Consider the following 21,496-nt stretch of genomic DNA (forward strand, 5'->3'; position numbering starts at 1 on the left):
TTCTGTACGTCTGAGAGATTTTCCCAGTGTCAGTGCTTCTACCTGGAGGGGATTTCAGTTTCAATGTATGATCAGGCTCAGCACTGTGAAAATTATCATTGGTGGGATACACCTTTTAAGGTGGTGAGATGTGTTTTTGATGTACAATAGTATTTTAGGCAAGTTGAAAATTTGGGGTGAAAATGTAGGTAATAGTGTAGTGCTGCCTTTTGATATCACTGGGGAGAGCCTGGATAGCTCAGTCGGTAGAGCATCAGACTTTTAATCTGAGGGTCCAGGGTTCAAGTCCCTGTTCGGGCGTTATATTTATTTTTATCTGATAGTTGGTGCAGATAACTAAGGCTATGAGCTGTTGACAAGCTACTTCCTGTGGTGCAGGCTTTGATTCCTACATACTATGCCTGCTGTGTGAACTTGAGCAAGCCACTTAACGAGAAAGTGCTTTGGGGCCTTCTGTTGTTTTCACTTTTAATTTTTATTTGTTCTGCCTGTTGTTAAGGATTTTGTAACACTGTTTCCACTTTCCTGCTTTCTCCTTTGTGTTTGATTTGTACTGTGCATCTTTTTACTTGGTGGTCTTAGGATCACATTTAGAAGTACTAAAGAATCCCTCTACACTTGTAAGGTCTCCATTTGCTGCTGGTAACATTGGACTGTACCCATAGTGGATTTTGTTAACATGGCACAGACTCAATGATCTGTTTGAAAGTTCAGTACTAATCCCTTGTTTTCACTGCCTGTGTATTTCACTCATTGCTTGTGAATGTCATGGGGCTGCCAGTCTTTTAGCCAGGCCATCATCATTTGAGATGCTGCTATCTCCCACGTGCTAGCCTGATTTTGCATACTATTGTAAGCTTTCTATCCAGTGTCCAGTGGCCTACGATGACCACATCATCATGGCAATATTAGGATGCTTAGTCCAGCACTGAATTATGGTGCTGTCATCTGAACAGACAGATTTCACTTAATTTTCACTGCACTGCAGCATGAATTTGTTTGCATCCCAAAAATTAACATAACCGTAAAATAAAAAGTAGAGAACATTAATGTGGAGGTGCAATAAAGTCTTTCATTCCCCACATAAGGGGCTGCCACCCCCATTTTTCTGCTATTTTATGATTCCTACTCCATGTTTGCATAGGTGCATGTCACTGGAGACAAAGAAATTCCAGCTTGCTTGCTATAAACCATGTAGTTTACTTGTCTTTAGTTATGCAACTTTAGAGTAAGAATCTTAAAGTAGTGGGGATGTACGTGGCACGGGGGTGGGGGGGGTAGCCTTCTGTATCACTGTTTTTTCCTAATCTTATTTCACAATTATTTTGTAAACTGCTTCCATTTTTTTCATCACTTTATGTGTGTCTATGTATGTTGTTGTTGTTGTTTGCCTGTCGGCTTTTCCTGGTTACGGGTCGCCACAGCGGAACTCCGGTCCGCTAATGATTGGCAGTTGTTTTTTTTTTTTTATGGTGTCGAGTTGCCAGCCCGACGCCCAACCAATGCATGTCTTTCGAATGCCCACTCGACCGCAGGGAGGACATGCAGACTCCATATGTGTGTCTATGTATAATGCTAAAGATAAAGATGAATCACTTGAAAGAAAGTTACTGTTTGTCATTTTTGCATTTAAGTTACCTGTAACACATTGCACTTAAGTTACCTGGCACTTGCTCACTAAAGCAATTATATAAGTCAGCACTAAAAATTAAAAGCACTACACCCTCACTCCCCACTGGTCCTGGTTTTCAATTATTAAGGAATTCCCTATATTATTCTAGCATGTCCAAAGGTCAGTTGTCAATCTCCTTTCCGGTCCAGCTGGTGAATCTGGGAATCTTGAGGCAATGTTACAACTGCCTCATGTACACAGACAACCATCTCCTCCTCCCAACAAATTCCAACACATGTGAGAGATGCAACCATATAGCCAAACTGGAGGCTAAGCTCTCTCAACTCAGTACTGGCATAACCAGTCAGGAGGAGAAGGAAACCACACTCACTACAATTCCAGTCTCACATAGACCTACCACGACAGCAAACCAAACACATAATCACACAAAAACATACTCGGAGGCTCTAAATAAAGATCTGCCGAAGCAGCAGAGACCTCCAAAGCAGAAACCCAAGCAGCCACTACCCCAAAACAAAACACGTGCAACACATATCTCACAAAGCCAGTGTGCCAAACAGTCACAGCCCTTAAGACTAAACAACACACCTGATACACTTGTAATAGGTGACTCTATCGTCAGGCACACTGACGTCCCGCTCACCAGGCTGAACAAGGAGAGGGTCACGGTGAGCAGCCTGTCGGGCGCTGGGATCCGCCACATAACACAAGCACTCAGGTCACTCCAAGGCAAGTACAAATATGACTCAGTCATTGTCCATGCTGGTGTGCATGACCTGAGACGTACCTCCCTGGATTACATGAAAAGAGACATAAAGGAGCTCTCTGAGCATGTAGCCCAGGCCGGTATGACCCTGACCTTGAGTAGCATCTTACCCTCACCAAGAATGATGTTACAATATGAAGACAAGATGATCAATTTCAACAATTGGCTTAAGTACTGGTGTCATTCAAAGGGGATCCAGTGCCTGTCAGCTTGGGATGATATGCTCGACAAGCCACGATGCTTCGCTAGGGACGGCTTGCACCTGTCACCCCTGGGCTTTCGGATATTGGCAAAGGCTCTTGCTACCCCCATAGTTCCTTTTTTAGGCAAGGCTCAAAAGACAAACCCACCTCCATAGGTGTCACAAGGGATAAGAAACTAAGAGTAATGCTACTCAACGCCAGAAGTCTAAACCTCAAGATGCCTTTTCGAAACTCTCCTTAGAATGGCGAACATCGATACCTGTGCAGTAACAGAAACCTGGTTCAGGGCTCCGAGAGCACCCCAGCACTACCAGGTTATACCTCATACCATGCTTTTCCCCAAAACATGGACCGAACCACAAAAGGAGGGGGAGTATCGATATTCATCAAAGATACCCACACCTCCAGGTTGGTGGCAAAGCACGAAGCATCAGAGACCATCCATGTGCAACTAACAGTGGGTAAAACTGCCTTCCAGTTTATAGCCTGCTACAGACCACCCTCCCAAACCCAGGAACCCCACTCGGCCTTCCTGAGAACACTGGAAAATATGAAGGTCTCACCAAACACCATTATATTGGGCGATTTCAACTACCCAAACATAGACTGGGAGCATTACTCTAGCTCCAACACCCTAGCCTAAAGGTTCCTAGAATTTATAAACTCAAATGCTATGGAACAACTTGTTACCACTCCCACAAGAGGGGAAAACATACTGGACCTGATCATCACCAACATAGGGACTCTATGCTCCAGACCAGAAGTGTATCTCTCACTGGTAAGATCAGACCATAAACTAATCTCACTGGATATTCACATCCCGTCCCCACCCCCTGCCCAGAAAACCACAGTGAAAAACTTCTCTAAAGCAAATTTCACACTCCTCAAAACTGAGGTGGGATCCTTCAAAGTCCCCGGGCCTGTGGAAAATATGGCCCAGACCGCAGAATCCTTTATAAACGCATTCTATGAACACCTTCAGGAATGCATGGATCATGCAATCCCATATAAAACCAAGACCCAATTCTCCAAAGGCAGACGTCCTGTCTGGTGGACCCCAGCCATAAACAAACTATACAATAGAAGGAGGAAGCTACTAAATGATAGAGCAAAATCCCAAAAAGGGAAGGCATCACTGATCAGTATTAGCAAAAAACTACGGGCACACATAAAATTGTCTAAGGCCAGCTTCGAGAGAAAAATTGCACAGGACACTAAGGATAATCACAAGGCTTTCTTTAGTTATGTTAGGAACCTGGGTGGTAATTCCCAGATATGCTCAGAATTAGTCCAAAATGACAAAAATACACGAACCCACAGACATTGCCAACATCCTAGCTGACAGGTTCAGCGCAAACTTCTCCCACCAAAGGGCAAATATCTATCCCAGCAGAGTGCTGCCCCCCTGACATCTCAGTGGCTCAGGTAAGCGCCGCCCTCTCCAAAGCAAAAAACACAGCATCAATGGGACCAGATGGTGTCCCGGGCTGCGTCCTACATGAACTCCAAGAAGAGCTAAACCCAAACATAAAACTACTGTTCAATCTCAGCCTTACTACAGGATATGTGCCCAAAGAGTGGCGTACAGCAACAGTGGTCCCTCTCCATAAAGGTGGTGCCTCAGCGGATCCTGGAAACTATCTCCCCATAAGCCTGACTAGCTTGGTCTGCAAAGCTATGGAAAGGATCATCATGGACCTCATAAATAAAGATATTGGGGACCTACAAACACTGGATCCTACCCAGTTCGGCTTTGTTAAGGGCAGCTCCTGCCTCTTAAACCTGGTTGATTTCTTTGAAACAGTCACCAAGGCCATTGACGAGGGAAGGTGGTCCACACAGCCTACCTGGACCTCGCAAAAGCCTTCGATACAATACCCCACTTGGGCATTATAGATAAGCTCACCAGCTTAAATATAAACCCCTATGTCACTAGATGGATTGCAAACTGGCTCAAGGACAGAACCCACATGGTTAGAATTGCTGGAGCCATGTCAGACCAAACCAGTTACAAGTGGTGTCCCACAAGGCTCAGTACTGGGACCTCTCTTGTTCGGTATATATTTCTCGGAGGTACAGGCCAACACGGAAGGACTGTGGCTGACCAAGTTCGCAGATGACTGCAAACTGGGTGCCATAATCGACTCTCCAGTCGACACAAGCATCCTCCAAAAGGGCCTCATAGAAACAGACAACTGGTGCCAGAGCCATGGCCTCAAGCTAAATGCCAAAAAGTGTATAGTCATCCCTTTAGCAAAAACAAAGTGCCCACAAATTACCACATAGGTGGTAATCCATTAAGTACAGAAGAAGTAATTAGGGACCTGGGGACCCAAGTTGATAGCAATCTCTCATTTGACAACCACGTGGCCAAAGTGGTTAGAAAAACATTTTATATAGCCCACCTAATCATGAAGGGATTCACATCTAGATCAGGGGACGTCATCGTGCCTCTTTACTCATCCCTCATCAGGCCCATAATTGAGTACAATGCCCCTTTTGGGATGTACCTTACCAGACACCTGCAGCAACTCGAAAGACCCCAAAAGTACCTCACCAAGAGGATCAAAGGGCTCAAACAGATGCCATATGCTGCCCGGTTAAAGAAACTCCAGCTGTACTCAGTGGCATACTGCCTGTTCAGAGGCGATCTATGCCTGACGTATAAAGCCATGTCCAACCCGGAATTAATGGACATGCTGCACCTCAGAAAATCCAAATCCCATCGAGCTACGCTCGAGACTAGAACCTCAGCACTGAAATAAATAGGACATGCTGGAGGGACAGATTCATAACCCAGAGGCTCCCTTCACTCTGGAATAAAATCCCAGTCCAGGTTAGGCAGAGTCCCTCATTGACTCTCTTCAAGAGGAATCTTGATGAGTGGATGGGAGATCGTAGGTTTACCCCGGGTATCACTTCTGTGTCACTGTTAGACAGAGGCACAGTATACTAACCTCGAAAAAGGGCATAGCAAAATAAATGTAAAATGGTTGGCGAAAGCCAAACACATTCTGGCTAGGCTTATAAATGCCCTAGGGCAGATAGCCTAGTATGAACCTATGCTTAGTATTTTTTCTGGCAGTCACTTTTGTTTCAGTATTACAAAAAGTATGAACCTATGCTTAGTATTTTTTCTGGCAGTCACTTTTGTTTCAGTATTACAAAATAGATTTTCAGTGATGTAATAAGGGAAAGTTAAACTTTTGGCTTATTAAAGATAACCACTTTTAAAATTTTCTTTGAAGCAATATTTGCGGATATTAGGTCAAGGGCTGATTGGTCATTGGAAAAGCAAAAGTATGTATTTTCTGCATTCCTTATATCTGGAGCTGATACTGGCTTAGTTGAGCACTTATAATGTGAGTGTTCTGCTTGTTGTTACATTCTGATTATTTCTCCCCCATCAGCAGTAGTGCTTCCCACACTTTCATTGTAAGAATGACATGTTATACTTTTTTCCCATTTTCACCTAACAGACATAGCAGTAGAACCCGCCACTGCAAAAGACTGAAAGGAATCTAACATGGCAGACAGCACCTATAGATGTACAGTTAGAAAAGTACATGAATAACATTGTTGCAGACATGCAATATAATGCATCAAATGCATCTTTTTGTTGGCAGTAAAGTAAAACATTAAACAAAATGCATCTGCCTTCAAGCTGAAAAAATTATCCACTGTGGTAAAAGGAAAAAATAGAGTAGACTAGATAACCACTATTTTTGTAAATTTCGCAGTAAGTTAGCATGGGACTGTAAATAAAAGGAGTACACAGAGGAAGTTGTTAACATTCCCTCAGAGCAGGAACAGTCCCACCACTCTGCCCCGACCCTGGCTAGTGAAATGTGAGCCTTTAGTTGAAAAGCTGCTAGAATGTAAACAATAGGAATCCTGTTATAGAATGATGTGACTTTTAAACTTAAAACATTGAAGGCAGCTTAAAGGTCAGGCAGAATGCATCTAATTCATTCTTTTTACTTTAACCCCTGATCTTTATGTTATAATCTGCAATATACTTTTGGAAAGAGTTTGGCCATGTCTAAGTCAATCCTGACATCAGTCTGCATAGAATAATCTATACCTGTTTGCCTGGGATGACATAGTTGGCAGACCTTGATGCTTTGCCAGAGATGGCCTGCATCTGTCACCCCTGGGCTTCCAGATACTGGCCAAAGCTCTTGCCACCCCTATAGTGCCTTTTTTAGGCGGTGTTCCAAAGACCAAAAACATCTACAAACAAATGCACTCTGAGGGTCATGCTGCTCAACACTGGAAGTCTAAACCTCAAAATGCACTCCTTAAAATGGAGAACATCGACATTTGTGCTATAACAGAGACCTGGTTCAAGGCTGCAGAAAGTAACCCTGCAATACCAGACTATAACTCATTCCACACCTTTCGGCCCCAGAACTTGGACTGAAGTTCCAAAGGCAGTGATGTTTCCATATTCATAAAGGATGCACACACCTCCAGACTGGTAGCCCAACATAATGCATCAGAGATATTTCATGTGCAGCTAACATTGAGTAATACAGCGATTCAGTTTGTAGCCTGCTATAGGTCCCTAACCATGTCCCAAGACTCACACTCCACATTCCTAAGCACTCTGGAGAATATTAGGGTCCATCCTAACACTCTCATACTGGCGACTTCAACTACCCCTCCATTAACTGGGAAAACTACTCATGTACTAATACACTTGCCCAACTTTTCCTGGAATTCATTAATTCAAATACCCTGGACCAGCTCGTTCTTACCCCCACTAAAGGTAGCAACATCCTTGACCTGGTCATTACTAACATGGGCGACTGTTTCTCTACACCAGTAGTCAACTCCTTCCTAGTTAGATCCGACCACAAACTAATCGCCTTGGAAATCCACATCCCTCACACCCCCCCTCCCCAAAGGTAACCACCATGAAAAACTTCTCCAAAGCTAACTTTGGGCTCCTAAAAACAGAGGTGGCTAACTTCACAGCACCCATGCAAATGGAGAATAGTTGCATGACCACCGAATCATACACCAATGCACTGTACGAACACGTACACAAATGCATGGATCTCACCATACCCAATAGAACCAAGACGCTCTCCTCCAAAAAAAGGAAGCCAGTCTGGTGGTCCCCTGCCATAAACAAACTCTACAACAGAAGGAGGAAAGTGATGCGGAATAAGGTGAAGTCCCAAGACAGGAAAAACTCCCTTATCAGCCTCAACAAAAAGTTGAGATCCCTCATTAAATCTTCTAAAGCTAGCTATGAAAACAGAATTGCAGCATATAGTAAAGACAACCACAAGGCCTTCTATAGTTATGTAAAGAATCTCCACAGCATTACCCAGATTTGCTCTGAGTTACTGCACAATGGTACCTCCTATACCGAGCCGACAGATATTGCCAATATACTGGCCAACAGATTCAGTGACAAATTTACACCTCTCACCCCCCCCAAAGGACCAATAACAATACCAGTAGATTGCCAGGCATCCAGTATTACTGCTGCACAGGTTAAAACAGCGCTATGCAAGGCCAAGAATACAGCTTCTATGGGACCTGACAATATCCCTGGCTGTGTTCTACATGAACTACAGAGTGAACTGGCACCTCACCTGTGTGACCTGTTCAGTCATAGCCTCACCTCAGGCTTTGTACCTACCGAATGGCACACTGCTACAGTCATCCCTCTCCACAAAGGAGGAATGACTACAGATCCTGGGAGCTATCGCCCCATTAGCCTGACATGCAAAGCTATGGAACACATCATCATGGACCTAATAAACAAGGATATAGGGAATCTCTAAACTCTGGATCACACACAGTTTGGTTTTGTGAAGGGTAGATCATGCCTGCTCAACTTGGTCAACTTTTTTGAGTCAGTCACCAGAGCTGTGGATGAAGGCAAGGTGGTTCATACAGCCTACCTTGATCTGGCCAAGGCCTTTGATACCATTCCCCACGCAGGAATCATAGAAAAACTCAATAAGCTAGGCATCAACCCCTTTATCACTAGGTAGGTTGCAAACTTGCTCACAGATAGAACCCACAGTGTGAAAGTAGCTGACTCCAAGTCAGACTGCCAACCAGTCCCGAGTGGAGTCCCACAGGGTTCAGTCCCAGGTCCTCTCCTGTTTGGTATCTACTTCTCTGAAGTCCAGGCCAACACAAAGGGACTCTGGCTGACAAAGTTCACAGACGATTGCAAGTTGGGAGCTGTTATTAACTCCTCAAGTGATGTTGACATCCTACAGAAAGGCCTCACTGAGACCAATGACTGGTGTCAGAACCATGGCCTTAAGCTCAATGCCAAAAAGTGTGTCGTGATCCCCTTCGAGAAAAACCCAGTTCCCATGAATTACCACATCGATGGTAGTCGACTGAACAAAGAGGGCGTTTTAAGAGATTTGGGAACACAGGTTGATAGCAACCTCTCTTTTGACCACCACATTGCCACTGTGGTCAGAAAGTCCTTCTGTGTGGCACATCTCATTACTAAGGGTTTTGTATCCAAGATGCAAAATTCTGACTCAGTTACACAGCAAACTTTTTCACTTTTTCTAGCATATCGAAGGGTCAGTTGCTAGTGTCCTCTCCTGTTCAGCTGGTGAATCTGGGCATCTTGAGGCAATGTTACAATTGCCTCATGTACACAGACAACCCACTCCTTCTCCCACAAAACACAAATACATGTGAGAGATGCAACTATATAGCCAAACTGGAGGCTGAGCTCTCTCAACTCAGGACTGGCAAGACCAGACAGGAGGAGAAGGAAACCACGCACACCACAAACCCAGTTTCACATAGAACTATCACAACTGCAAAACAAACACATAAACACACAAAGACATACTCGGAGGCACTGATCAAAAATCTACCAAAACTACAGAGGCCTCCAAAGCAGACACCCAAGCAACTGCCACCTCAAGACATAAGACATGCAACACATAGTTCTCAAAGTCAGTGTGCTAAACAGTCACAGCCCTTAAGGCCAAACACAATGCCAGACACACTTGTTATAGGTGACTCCATAGTCAGACACACTGACGTCCCACTCACCAGACTGAACAAGGAAAAGATCACAGTAAGCTGCCTGTCAGGCGCTAGAATCCGCCACATAACACAAACACTCAGGTCACTCCACAGCAAGTACAAGTATGACTCAGTCATTGTCCATGCCGGTGTGAGCGACCTGAGGCATACCTCCCTGGACTACATGAAAAGAGACATAGAGGAGCTCTCAGATTATGTAGCCCAGACCGGTATGACCCTGACCCTGAGCAGTATCCTACCCTCACCAAGAATGATGCCACAATACAGAGACAAAATGATCAGCTATAATAATTGGCTTAATTACTGGTGTCATTCTAAGGGGATCAATGTCTGTCTGCCTGGGATGACATGCTTGACAAGCCACGCTGCTTAGAGGGACGGCTTGCACCTGTCACCCTGGGCTTCCGGATATTGGCAAAGGCTCTTGCCACCCTCATAGTGCCTTTTTTAGGCAAGGCTCAAATGATAAACCTACCGCCCTAGAAAACAAAAATGGAGAAAAACTAAGGGTAATACTGCTCAATGCCAGAAGTCTAAACCTCAAGATGCACGCCCTCGAAGCCCTCCTCAGTATGGAGAACATCGATGTCTGTGCTGTGACTGAAACCTGGTTCAAGGCTCCTGAGAGCACCCCAGCACTATCAGGTTATACCTCATATCATGCATTCCGGCCCCAAAATCCGGACCGAACCACAAAAGGAGGGGGAGTATCCATATTCATAAAGGATACCCACACCTCCAGGTTAGTGGCAACGCATGAAGCATCGGAGACCATCCAGGTGCAATTAACCGTAGGTAAAACTGCCCTACAGTTTGTAGCATGCTACAGATCACCTTCTCAAACTCTGGAAACCCACACAGCCTTACTGAAGACACTGGAGAGTATGAATGTCTCTCCAAACACCATCATATTGGGTGACTTCAACTACCCAAACATAGACTGGGAACATTACTCAAGCAAACAAATAGTAACTTGTGGAGGAAATAAGGCACCAAAAGATAGTTTTACCAAGGTTTTAATAATCCACAGCACGCAAACAGCTTTCCAACGAAATTTACACCAAGGTTCACAGCACTAACGCGAACCATTTTTGCAACATTACTCAAGCCCCAACACCCTAGCCCAAAGGTTCCTGGAGTTCATAAACTCAAATGCTATGGAACAACTAGTCACCATTCCCACAAGAGGAGAAAATATACTAGACCTGATCATCACAAACATGGGGACAAAATGCTCCACACCGGAAGTATATCCCTCATTGGTGAGATCAGACCATAAATTAATCTCATTGGAGATCCACATCACACCCCCGCCCCCAGCAAAAAAGACCACAGTGAAGAACTTCTCAAAAGCAAACTTCACACTTCTTAAGACTGGAGTGATATCCTTCAAGGCCCCCGAGCCAGTGGAAACCACAACCCACGCTGCTGAAACCCTTACAAATGCCTTCTACGAGCACCTCCAGGAATGTATGGATCAAGCAATCCCTAATAAAATCAAGACCCTTTCCACCAAAGCTAGGTGCCCGGTCTGGTGGACCCCAGCCATAAACAAACTCTACAACAAGAGGAGAAAGCTACTACATGACAGAGCAAAATCCCTAAAAGGGAAGGCATCTCTGATCAATACTAGCAAAAAACTACGATCACTCATAAAATCATCCAAGGCCAACTTTGAGAGAAAAATCGCTAATGACACAAAAGACAATCATAAGGCCTTCTTTAGCTATGTTAGAAACCTGGGTGGAAACTCCCAGATATGCTCAGAATTAGTCCAAAATGATAAAAAAAATCACTGAACTCACAGACATTGCCAACATACTGGCAGACAGGTTCAGCGCAAATTTCTCCCCTCCCTCCCCCCCAAAAGGAGAAATATCTATCCCACCAGAGTCTAACCTCCCAAACATCTCAGATGCCCAGGTGAGAGCTGCTCTCTCTAAAGCAAAAAACACAGCATCAATGGGACCGGACGGTGTCCCCGGCTGTGTGCTACACGAACTCAATGAGGAACTAAACCCACACATAAGGCTGCTGTTTAATCTTAGCCTTACTACAGGATACGTACCCAAAGAATGGCGTACGGCAACTGTGGTCCCACTCCACAAAGGCGGTGCTTCTACGGACCCTGGAAATTACCGCCCCATAAGCTTGACGAGCCTTGTCTGCAAAGCTATGGAGAGGATCATAATGGAACTCATAAATAAAGACATTGGGGACCTACAGACACTGGATCCTACCCAATTTGGCTTTGTCAAGGGCAGATCCTGCCTCTTGAACTTGGTCGACTTTTTCGAAACAGTCACTAAGGCCATTGATGAGGGTAAGGCAGTTCACACAGCCTACCTTGACCTAGCAAAAGCGTTCGACACAGTACCCCACTCGGGCATCATAGAAAAACTCACCAGCTTAGATGTAAACCCATATGTCACAAGATGGGTTGCAAACTGGCTCAAGGACAGAACACACAGGGTTAGAGTTGCTGGTGCCATGTCAGACTCTAAGCCGGTCACGAGCGGTGTCCCACAGGGCTCAGTCCTGGGCCCCCTCTTGTTCGGCATTTATTTTTCTGAAGTGCAGGCAAACATAGGGGGATTGTGGCTGACAAAATTTGCAGATGACTGCAAACTGGGCACCATAATTGACACTCCATCAGACACAGACATCCTCCAGAGAGATCTCATAGAAATGGATAACTGGTGCCAGAGCCATGGCCTTAAGCTAAATGCCAAAAAATGTATAGTCATACCCTTTGGGAAAAACGAGGTAACCCCTAATTACCACATAGGTGGTAATCCATTAAACACAGAAGAAGTTATCAGGGACCTGGGGACCCAAGTTGACAGTAACCTCTCTTTTGACACTCACATTGCCAAAGTGGTTAGGAAGACCTTCTACATTGCCCACCTGGTCATGAAGGGATTCACATCCAGATCAGGAGAGGTCATTGTACCCCTGTACTCTTCACTTATCAGACCAATGATTGAGTACAATGCCCCATTCGTAATCTACCTTACCCGACACCTGCAGCAGTTGGAAAGACCCCAAAAGTTCCTCACCAAAAGGATAAAGGGGCTCAAACATATGTCATACGATGCCCGACTGAAGAAACTCCAGCTCTATTCAGTCGCATACCGTCTTCTCAGAGGTGATCTGTGCCTGACATACAAGGCCATGTCCAACCCGGAATTAATGGACATGCTCCACCTCAAAAAATCCAAATCCACCAGAGCCACGAGAGCAAGAGACTTAAACCTCAACACGGATATAAATAGGCCGTGCTGGAGGGACAGATTCATCACCCAGAGACTCCCTACACTATGGAACAGAATCCCAGTCCATGTGAGGCAGAGCCCCTCACTGACTCTGTTCAAGAGAAATCTTGACGAGTGGATGGGAGATCGTAGGTTTACCCCGGGAATCATCTCTGTGTCACTGCTGGACAGAGGCACAGCAAACTAATGGGTATAGTATTCTCATCCTAAGGGGTGGTGAAAGCCACACACACTCTGGCTAGGCTTATAAATGCCCAAGGGCAGATAGCCTAGTATGAACCTATGAACCTAAGAAGAAAGCGGTCATTGTCTCCCTCTACTCTTCCCTCATTAGGCCATTCATCGAGTACAATGCCCCATTTAGCATGTACCTCACTAGACACCTGCAACAACTGGCGAGGCTGCAAAAGTACCTCACAAAGAGAATCCCAGGCCTTAAATACTTTTCCTATATGGACAGACTCAAAAAACTCCAACTATTATCTGTCTCATATCGCCTACTTAGAGGCAATCTCTGCTTGACTTACAAAGCCATGTCTGACCCAGCTCTATTAGAAATGCTACATCTAAAGCAATCCCAATCCCTCTGTACCACATGCTCCAGAGACCTCAACCTCATTACTACAATCAACAGAACATGCTGGAGAGACAGGTTCATAACCCAGAGACTGCCCATGGTATGGAATAGACTTCCCATACATGCCAAACAGAGCACCTCACTGGCCCTCTTCAAGAGAAATCTTGATGAGTGGATGGGAAATAGAAAATTCACCCCAGGGATCACTCCGGTGTCTCTACTCGACAGAGGCACTAGGAACTAAGGTTAGGTGGCACAATGCCAGGGTAATCCTATGGGCTAGGCTTGTAAAGGCTCCAGGGCCATTAGTCTAGTGCACACCTATGAACCTCCAACCTGTTACAAAAATTTATCAGATATAGACTGAATTAAATGGTCTGGTGAATAAATTGATGTTGACTGCAGTGGTCACAAACATATAGGATTATGATTGTCTCCTATCATAACCAGCTTTTTATATGTTTGAGATATGGATGCCAATAAATGCACCTTCAGAGCAAAGACTGATTGTATAATTCAAGCTCCATCCAAACAGGAAAATCTTCTTCATCTCAGATTTTGCTCTGAATCTCAAAAAGTCATCCATGGGACCCACTCACAGAGCAGTATTCCAAGGATGTCTCCTAAATACCTCTCTGCTTTCCTTCCATCACACAAGGTATAGGCTTATCATATTTACTTGCTACACTTGTTAGAATAGCAAATGACTTCAGAAAGGAATTTCTCATAGCCTTAGAATTCAAGACATCTTCCATTTGTATGGTTCTTTACGTCAGACTCCATATGAGTGAAATGTAGTGTTATCGCAAGTTAATATGGGCCCAACATTCCCATCCTCTTAGAAAATTCCAATTCTCTACTTTGTAAGAAATGAATTGCTTTGTTTGGCCAAACCAGCAGTAACCAGTGCAGTAGTTTTTTTAGCCTCCAAACCCTTGGTAGAGTTCTTTCAAACTTTGTTTAGGAAGCTTCCTGTTAAGGCATCAAAGTACAGGGAGTTTGGAGACAACAATACAAAAGCAAATTATGTCTGTGATCAGTGCTGTGAAAGCTCTAAAGCAACTTTGGACTCCAGGCACATTACAGGTGGCAGCAGACACACTGTGATCTAGTACAAAAACAATAGGGAGACGATCTTACTCCCCCTTTGCAGACTGGCCATGATTGCCTGTGATTTAGCTATTCCACACAATCTATACATTCCTTCAGAGGAGACTGTAATCATAGACACCCTGAGCAGATGCAGGACAAATTCTTACGAGTGGATGGTACACGGAGAGATCTTCCTGCATATAGTCCACCATTGGAAAATTCTCCTCAGTAGAGTTTTTGCCTCTCAACACAACAAACAATTACAAAGTTCTGCTGCAGGACTCCTTGCAAAAGACCCGGAAGTCAGTTGCCCTTCAGTTCCCTGAGCAAGGATATTTCTTCATCCCTTCCCTCTAATTTCCAAAGTTCTTCATCACATTAGGAAGGAAGGAATTACCAAATATGATATTAATAATCTCATTTTAGCCCAGATAACACCAAATGTTATTTCTAATGCAAATGGCCAAGGATGATTACCAGATAAGGTGGATGTGTTTACACAGGAAAAAGAGTTAGTGATTCATCCAAATCTTCAAAAAATTAAGGCTAACTTGTGGATGATAGTTTTTGTATTCCTTTTAGACACTTTTGTTCTGAGGATGTGCTGTTTAAGGAGGTAAGAAATCGTGAAACTAGGCAGTCATATTTGTCTACATGGAAAATATTTTCACTTTGGTGCCTTAACAAATGACATGACCTTTTTCAAGCAGGGTCACCCCTAGTTCTGCATTACATGTACAAATTACTTAATTCTAGTTTAGCATGCACTTCTTTCAAGATATGTCTTTCAGCGTTTTTGCCACTGGATCCCTTTTTACTGGTATTATTTTGTTCAGTTGTAGTGGTTTCATATTAGACCACTAAAGAAAAGGATGTCTCCTTGCACCAGAGCAGTTGCTACCTCAGATGCATTCTTGAAAGGAATGGGCTCTAAGTTCGTCTTATAAGGTGCTACCTGGTCCAGTGCCTACATATTTACCAAACCATTATAAACCAGATGTTTGGAAATTGTCTGATTGGTAATGAGTACTACAATAGTGATCCGATGAAGAACATAGTACAGTAGGTAACTTACCATAACGTTAGATGTTAGAATAGGTCAAGTGTTACAGTACATGTGTCCTCCGTCCACCCTCCTTGGTAATCCCTTTCTCTGGTTGTGATGGTGTATCTTGCCTATTTATTTCCCATCGTATGTTCCCTTTCTATAACTTAACTTAGAACACTAGACTTCCGCCTCCATTCTATGGGGCAAGAAAAGTCTGAGATTTTGGTGCATTTGTATGTCCCTTTTATATTGCCATGTCGGCTCTTGCTAATGGTGGATATGCAGAATATGAGGAAAGAGCCTGAGCTTTGTAGATTGGCCGGATATGTGGCTATCCTAGTAGATAAGTCCCATTGTTAGAGTACTGTAACAGTGACCTAAGTATCTACCAGTGTGGTAAGCTAACTATTCAGTTGTACTTTTGCAAACAATTCAGCATGATTTTTTCAGATTACTACAGATGCACCTTGTTCCATGAACACCCTGTCAGCAAGTTCAACATGGCATATAACTCATAAATCACCTACTTTTGAAGAATGCAATACAGACATCACCCTTTGATCAAAGTCATGACTTTTATTCTACAATATCCGTAGTATCAAAGAAAAGAAGAAGCCTAATTTTAGATTGTCACATCTGACTACATTTGTAAGTACATAGTTTTTTCAGGATGATGACGTCGAAGAGTGTTTCTTTTCTTACGGTATAATTTTAAATGGAAAAGGGCATAAATATACTTACACCATTTTCAGTTTTCGGCCCTGTCATTTGGAGAGTATACATGTGTCCCCAGAATATTTGCCAGATTTTAGGTGTAGTGTTTGTGCATCAACAAAAGAAAAATCTCCTTTTTCTTGTCTAACTGAAATATAGTGACAAAGACAAGAGCTGGTAACTCAGCACATAGAATAGTTAAGCAGTCTTGATGATAACAGTAAATTGAAACATCTACTTAGATGCTGTGAACTTTAGTTTTTTTAGAAAGATTTAGATTCAATTCCAATTGAAGTTTTTCTTCTACATGAAACAATGAACTGGGGCTTCATTCAATCCTGAGACACTTTACCTATCAGTAATCACAGCAAAATACCTTCGGAGTGCTCCGGTATGTGTGCCTTCTGTATCTTACTGATGTCTCATGCAAGATACCATACGAGTAAAACTCAGTGATAGTTTAAAAGTCTGTATATATAGGAACCACTAGTCATGACTGTTCCTCAGTTTGTAAAGAGCAAATTGATGTAGTGAGCAGACTTGGTAAACCTATACCTTGGAACAACCTTGGGAGCTAATTTTAACAACTTGCCTGTACAGGGCTACTGGTCTCAACAGGCAAGAACACTTTGCAGCAGTTTAAAAGAGTTGAGAGTAAATCACAGTAATTTGGCCACTTTGCAGGACCTTTTCAGTTAGGGTATTTGCAAATTCTTTAGTTGATTCAGTGCTAGTTCTACTTTCATTTTTTGGTATTTGCAAATTCAAATAACTATGTTATGTGGAACGTAAACAAGGAGGAATCAGATATTTTCAGATGTGCCAGTGGCAGGCACGGTCTGGGAGACCACTGTACAGATAAGGTTTCATATTTCAGTGATTCATATTCTAAGTTTACAAAATCATTGACATGTGCTGTGGTTCATAGGTAGGTACTAGGCTATCGGCCCAAGGGCCTACATTAGCCTAGCCAGCAAGGTTCCATATGAGTATGAAGATAACACTGGTTCGTGTCTGGAAATTCTGCAGGTATGGGGCCTTCCAGAAATAGATTTGTTTGCTACTCAACAACCAAGTCAGGGCCTTTTCTTCTCTTATTCTTCGCATCACAGCATGGAAGATGGCATCCTAGCACTCAGCTGTCCAGATTTTCACCTCATATTTTTGGTCTTTTTCTCATAAAATGTATAGTTTTTGGGAAAGTCATTGAGGACTGAAGTCACTAAATGATGGACATTTGAGTTTCAGACTAAATATCCTTCAGAAAATGTATAATACAAAACAAAGCCTTTTATTCTAGCAAGATTTTAAGTTTATAAGAACAATAATTAAAATCTGCCCCTATTTTTGGACCTTTGTTCATAGCTTCATAGGTTGGTACCAGGCTATCGGCCCTAGAGCCTATACAAGCCTGGCTATAACAATTCCCTGGATATTTCTTCCCACAATATTTACTTCCCTGGACCCCTGTCTAGCAGGGCGACTGACGTGATCCCTGGGGTGAATTTCCTATCTCCCATCCAGTCATCAAGGTTCCTTTTGAAGAGGGCCAAGGAGGCTCTCTGCTTGACATGTATGGTCAGTCTATTCCAGAGTATGGGGAGTCTCTGAGTAAGGAACCTATTACTCCAGCATGTTTTGTTCATTGTGATGACAAGGTTTAGATCCCTGGAGCATGTGGCTCTGAGGGATTGGGATTTCTTTAAGTGGAGGATGTCCAACAGTTCAGGGTTTGACATGGCCATGTATGTTAAGCAGAAATTGCCTCTGAGTAGACGATATGCCACAGAGTATAGCTGGAGTTTTTTTTAGACGCTCAGCATAGGACATCTGCTTTAGGCCTATGATTCTTTTAGTGAGGTATTTCTGCGGCCTTTCCAGATGTTGCAGATGTCTTTTGAGGTACAGACCAAATGGGGCGTTGTACTCTATAATGGGTCTAATGAGGGATGAGTACAGTGGGACAATGACCTCCTTTTTTCTGGATGAAAACCCCTTAGTGATGAGGTGTGCCACATAGAAGGATTTCCTGACTGTTGTGGCGATGTGGTTATCGAAGGTGAGACCACTGTCCACCTATGTCCCTAAGTCTCTCATCACACTTTTGGTGTTTAGTGTACTGCCACCTATGTGGTCATCCATGGGTACATGGATTTTCCCAAAGGGGATAACTATACATTTCTTGGCATTAAGCTTGAGCCCATGGCTGTGGCATCAAGCATCTGTTTCTGTAAGGCCCTTTTGAAGAATATCCACATCATATGGGGATTCAATAATGGCTCCTAGTTTGCAGTCATCTGCGAATTTTGTTAGCCAGAGTCCCTTAGTGTTGGCCTGTACTTCAGAAAAGTAGATGCCAAACAAGAGCGGTCCCAGGACTGAACCCTGAGATACTCCACTTGTCTGGAGTTGGATTTGAAGTCAGCTACTTTTACAGTCTGGGTTCTGTCAGTAAGCCAATTGGCAACTCATCGAGTGACGTAGGGATTAATGCCCAGCTAAGTAAGTTTATCTATGATTCCAGAGTAGGGGATGGTGTTGAAAGCCTTGGCGAGGTCCAGATAGGCTGTGGACTGCCTTACCCTCGTCCACAGCTCTGGAGACTGATTTGAAGAAGTCAGTTAGGTTCAGGAGACAAGATCGGCCCTTCACAAACCCAAACTGGGTGGGGTCCAGTGTTTGAAGGTTGCCATTGTCTTTGTTTATAGGTTCCATGAAAATGCGTTCCATGCCCTTGCAGATCAGGCTCGTCAGACCGATGAGACAGTAGTTCCCAGGATCCAAGATGGATCCCCCCTTGTGGAGTGGGATAACTGTAGCTGTGCGCCACTCAGTGGGCACGAAGCCTGAGATGAGGCTATGATTAAATATGACACTTAAGTGAGGTGCCATTTAATTTTGTAGTTCATATAATACACAGCCGGGGATGTCATCTGGTCTCATGGCTGCTGTATTCTTAGCTTTGGAGAGTGCATTTTCTACCTGTGTGGCAGTGATTACCGGAATTTGGCAATATTTTGGTATTGAGATGGGTCCTTTAGGGGTGGGGAGGGTGAAGTTGGCACTAAATCTATCTGCCAGGATATTGGCAATATCCTTGGGATCAGTAAATTTAATGCCATTCTGTTGTAGCTCAGAGCAGATCTGAGCATTGCCATTTAGATTCTTGACATAACTATAGAATGCCTTGTGGTTGTCTTTGGAATCTTTGGCAATTTTATTTTTGTAACTAGCTTTGGAGGATTTTATGAGGGATCTCAGCTTCTTACTGAGGTTGGAAAGGGAGTTTTTTGCATCCTGGGATTTTCCTCTTTTCTGCAATAGTTTCTTCCTTCTGTTCTATAGTTTGTTTATGGCAGGGGACTACCAGATTGGCTTCCTTTTTTTGGAGGAGAGCTTCTGGGTTCTATTTGGGATGACACAATTCATGCATGAGTGGATGCGCTTGTACAGTGCCTTAGTGTAGGATTCAACAGTTGAACTTTCAGCTCCCATCTGCATGGGTGTCATGAAGTTTGTCACTTCTGACTTGAGTAGCATGAAGTTGGCTTTGGAGAAGTTTTTTATGGAGGTTTCCTTACTGGGGGTGGGATGTGGTTGTCAAGGGTGATTTGCTTATGGTCAGACCTAACCAATGAGGGGGTGACCACCGGTGTGGAGCATCTATCTACCATGTTGGTAATGACTAGGTCTAGGATATTGTAGCCCCTGGTGAGACAATGGATTAGTTGATCCAGGGCTTTGGAATTTATGAATTCCAAGAACCGTTGGGAAAAGGTGTTGGTACCCGAGTAGTTTTCCCAATTAATGGCAGGGTAGTTGAAATCACCCAGCATTAGGGTGTTTCGTTGTATCTTAATATTTTCCAGTATGTTTAGAAAGATGTAGTGAGAATCTTGGGGCATGGTGGGGGATCTGTAGCAAGCTACAGATTGGATTGCAGTCTTACCTAGTGTTACTTGCACCTGGAGAATTTCAGATGCATTGTGCTGGGCAACTAGCCTGGAGGTGTGAATATCCTTGGTGAATATGGACACTCCTCCACCTTTAGTGTTTCGGTTTTGGTTTGGTGGCTGAAAAGTGTGGTAAGAATTGTAGCCTGGTATTGCAAGGGTGCTCTCTGGAGCCATAAACCAGGTCTCATTTACTGCACAGATATCGATGTTCTACATTTTTAGGAGTGCCTCGAGAGAGTGCATTTTGAGGTTTAGACTTTTAGCATTGAGTAGCATTACCTTCAGATTTTGCATGCTTGTATCTGTTACGGTGGTGGTTTTGACCTTTGAACCTTGCCTAAAAAAAGGCACTATAGGGGTGGCAAGAGCTTTAGCCAGTAACCTGAATCCCAGGGATGACAGGTGCAGACCATCTCTGGCAAAGCATCGTGGTCTTCCGATTATTTTTGGCTCTGTCCGGATTTCTTGTGCTAAGAGGTTGAGAGGTATGGATGACATTCTTTCTCTAACAAATAGGTTCAGGTATGAATTTATACATTTCCTCCTGTTTGTCTAATTAAGAAACTGCTTCTCAAAACAAATGAGGAGGCCACCTTAATTCTGTTAGGTTTCTGTTGTCCAGAACAACCATGTTATTTTTTGTAAACAAGTTTGTAGATTTCTGTGCAGTAACGTCCCCTTCATCGCTGGGGGCATGTCATACTTTAAAGCAGCTTCTTCCATGTACTTGATTTCTTCCTGTTTTGTAGTATTATGGATGGCACCATACTACTCAACCTCTGAGTGCAAGAAATCTGGACAGAGCCAAAAATAATGGGGGGAACAAAGGCCCAAAAATAGGGACAGATTTTAAATATTGCTCTTATAAACTTACTAGCATAACAGATTTTGTAATAGTATGCATTTTCTGAAGGTTACGAAATTTGAAACTGAAATGTTGGTCACTGTTTACTGACCTCAGTCTTCAAAGGTTTGCCAGAGAACCACAAATTTTATAAGAAACTGACCAAAATGTGAGGCAAAATCTGGACATTAAGAGAGTCAGGAGTATGCATGCTACCTACTGTTTACACAAGGATGTTTCTATATCCCTGACAGCCCACAAGTGTGCTTAATTTAGTTTTTAAAAAGTGGTTTGCTTTTATTTGTCTCCCTTTTGGGGTGGGTTGTTTTTTCTTTCACCCT

General features: G+C 43.5%; 1 non-coding gene across 1 annotated transcript; it reads left to right on the plus strand.

Annotated features, from left to right (window-relative positions):
- The first annotated feature begins 227 nt into the window (after positions 1-227).
- On the plus strand, positions 228-300 carry TRNAK-UUU. The gene has a single exon. It is a non-coding gene; the product is annotated as a tRNA-Lys (tRNA).
- Positions 301-21,496: the final 21,196 nt, after the last annotated feature.

This window comes from Protopterus annectens, chromosome 9.part0 (assembly GCF_019279795.1).
Source record: "Protopterus annectens isolate FY-2018-M chromosome 9.part0, PAN1.0, whole genome shotgun sequence".
NCBI classification, from domain to species: domain Eukaryota; kingdom Metazoa; phylum Chordata; order Ceratodontiformes; family Protopteridae; genus Protopterus; species Protopterus annectens.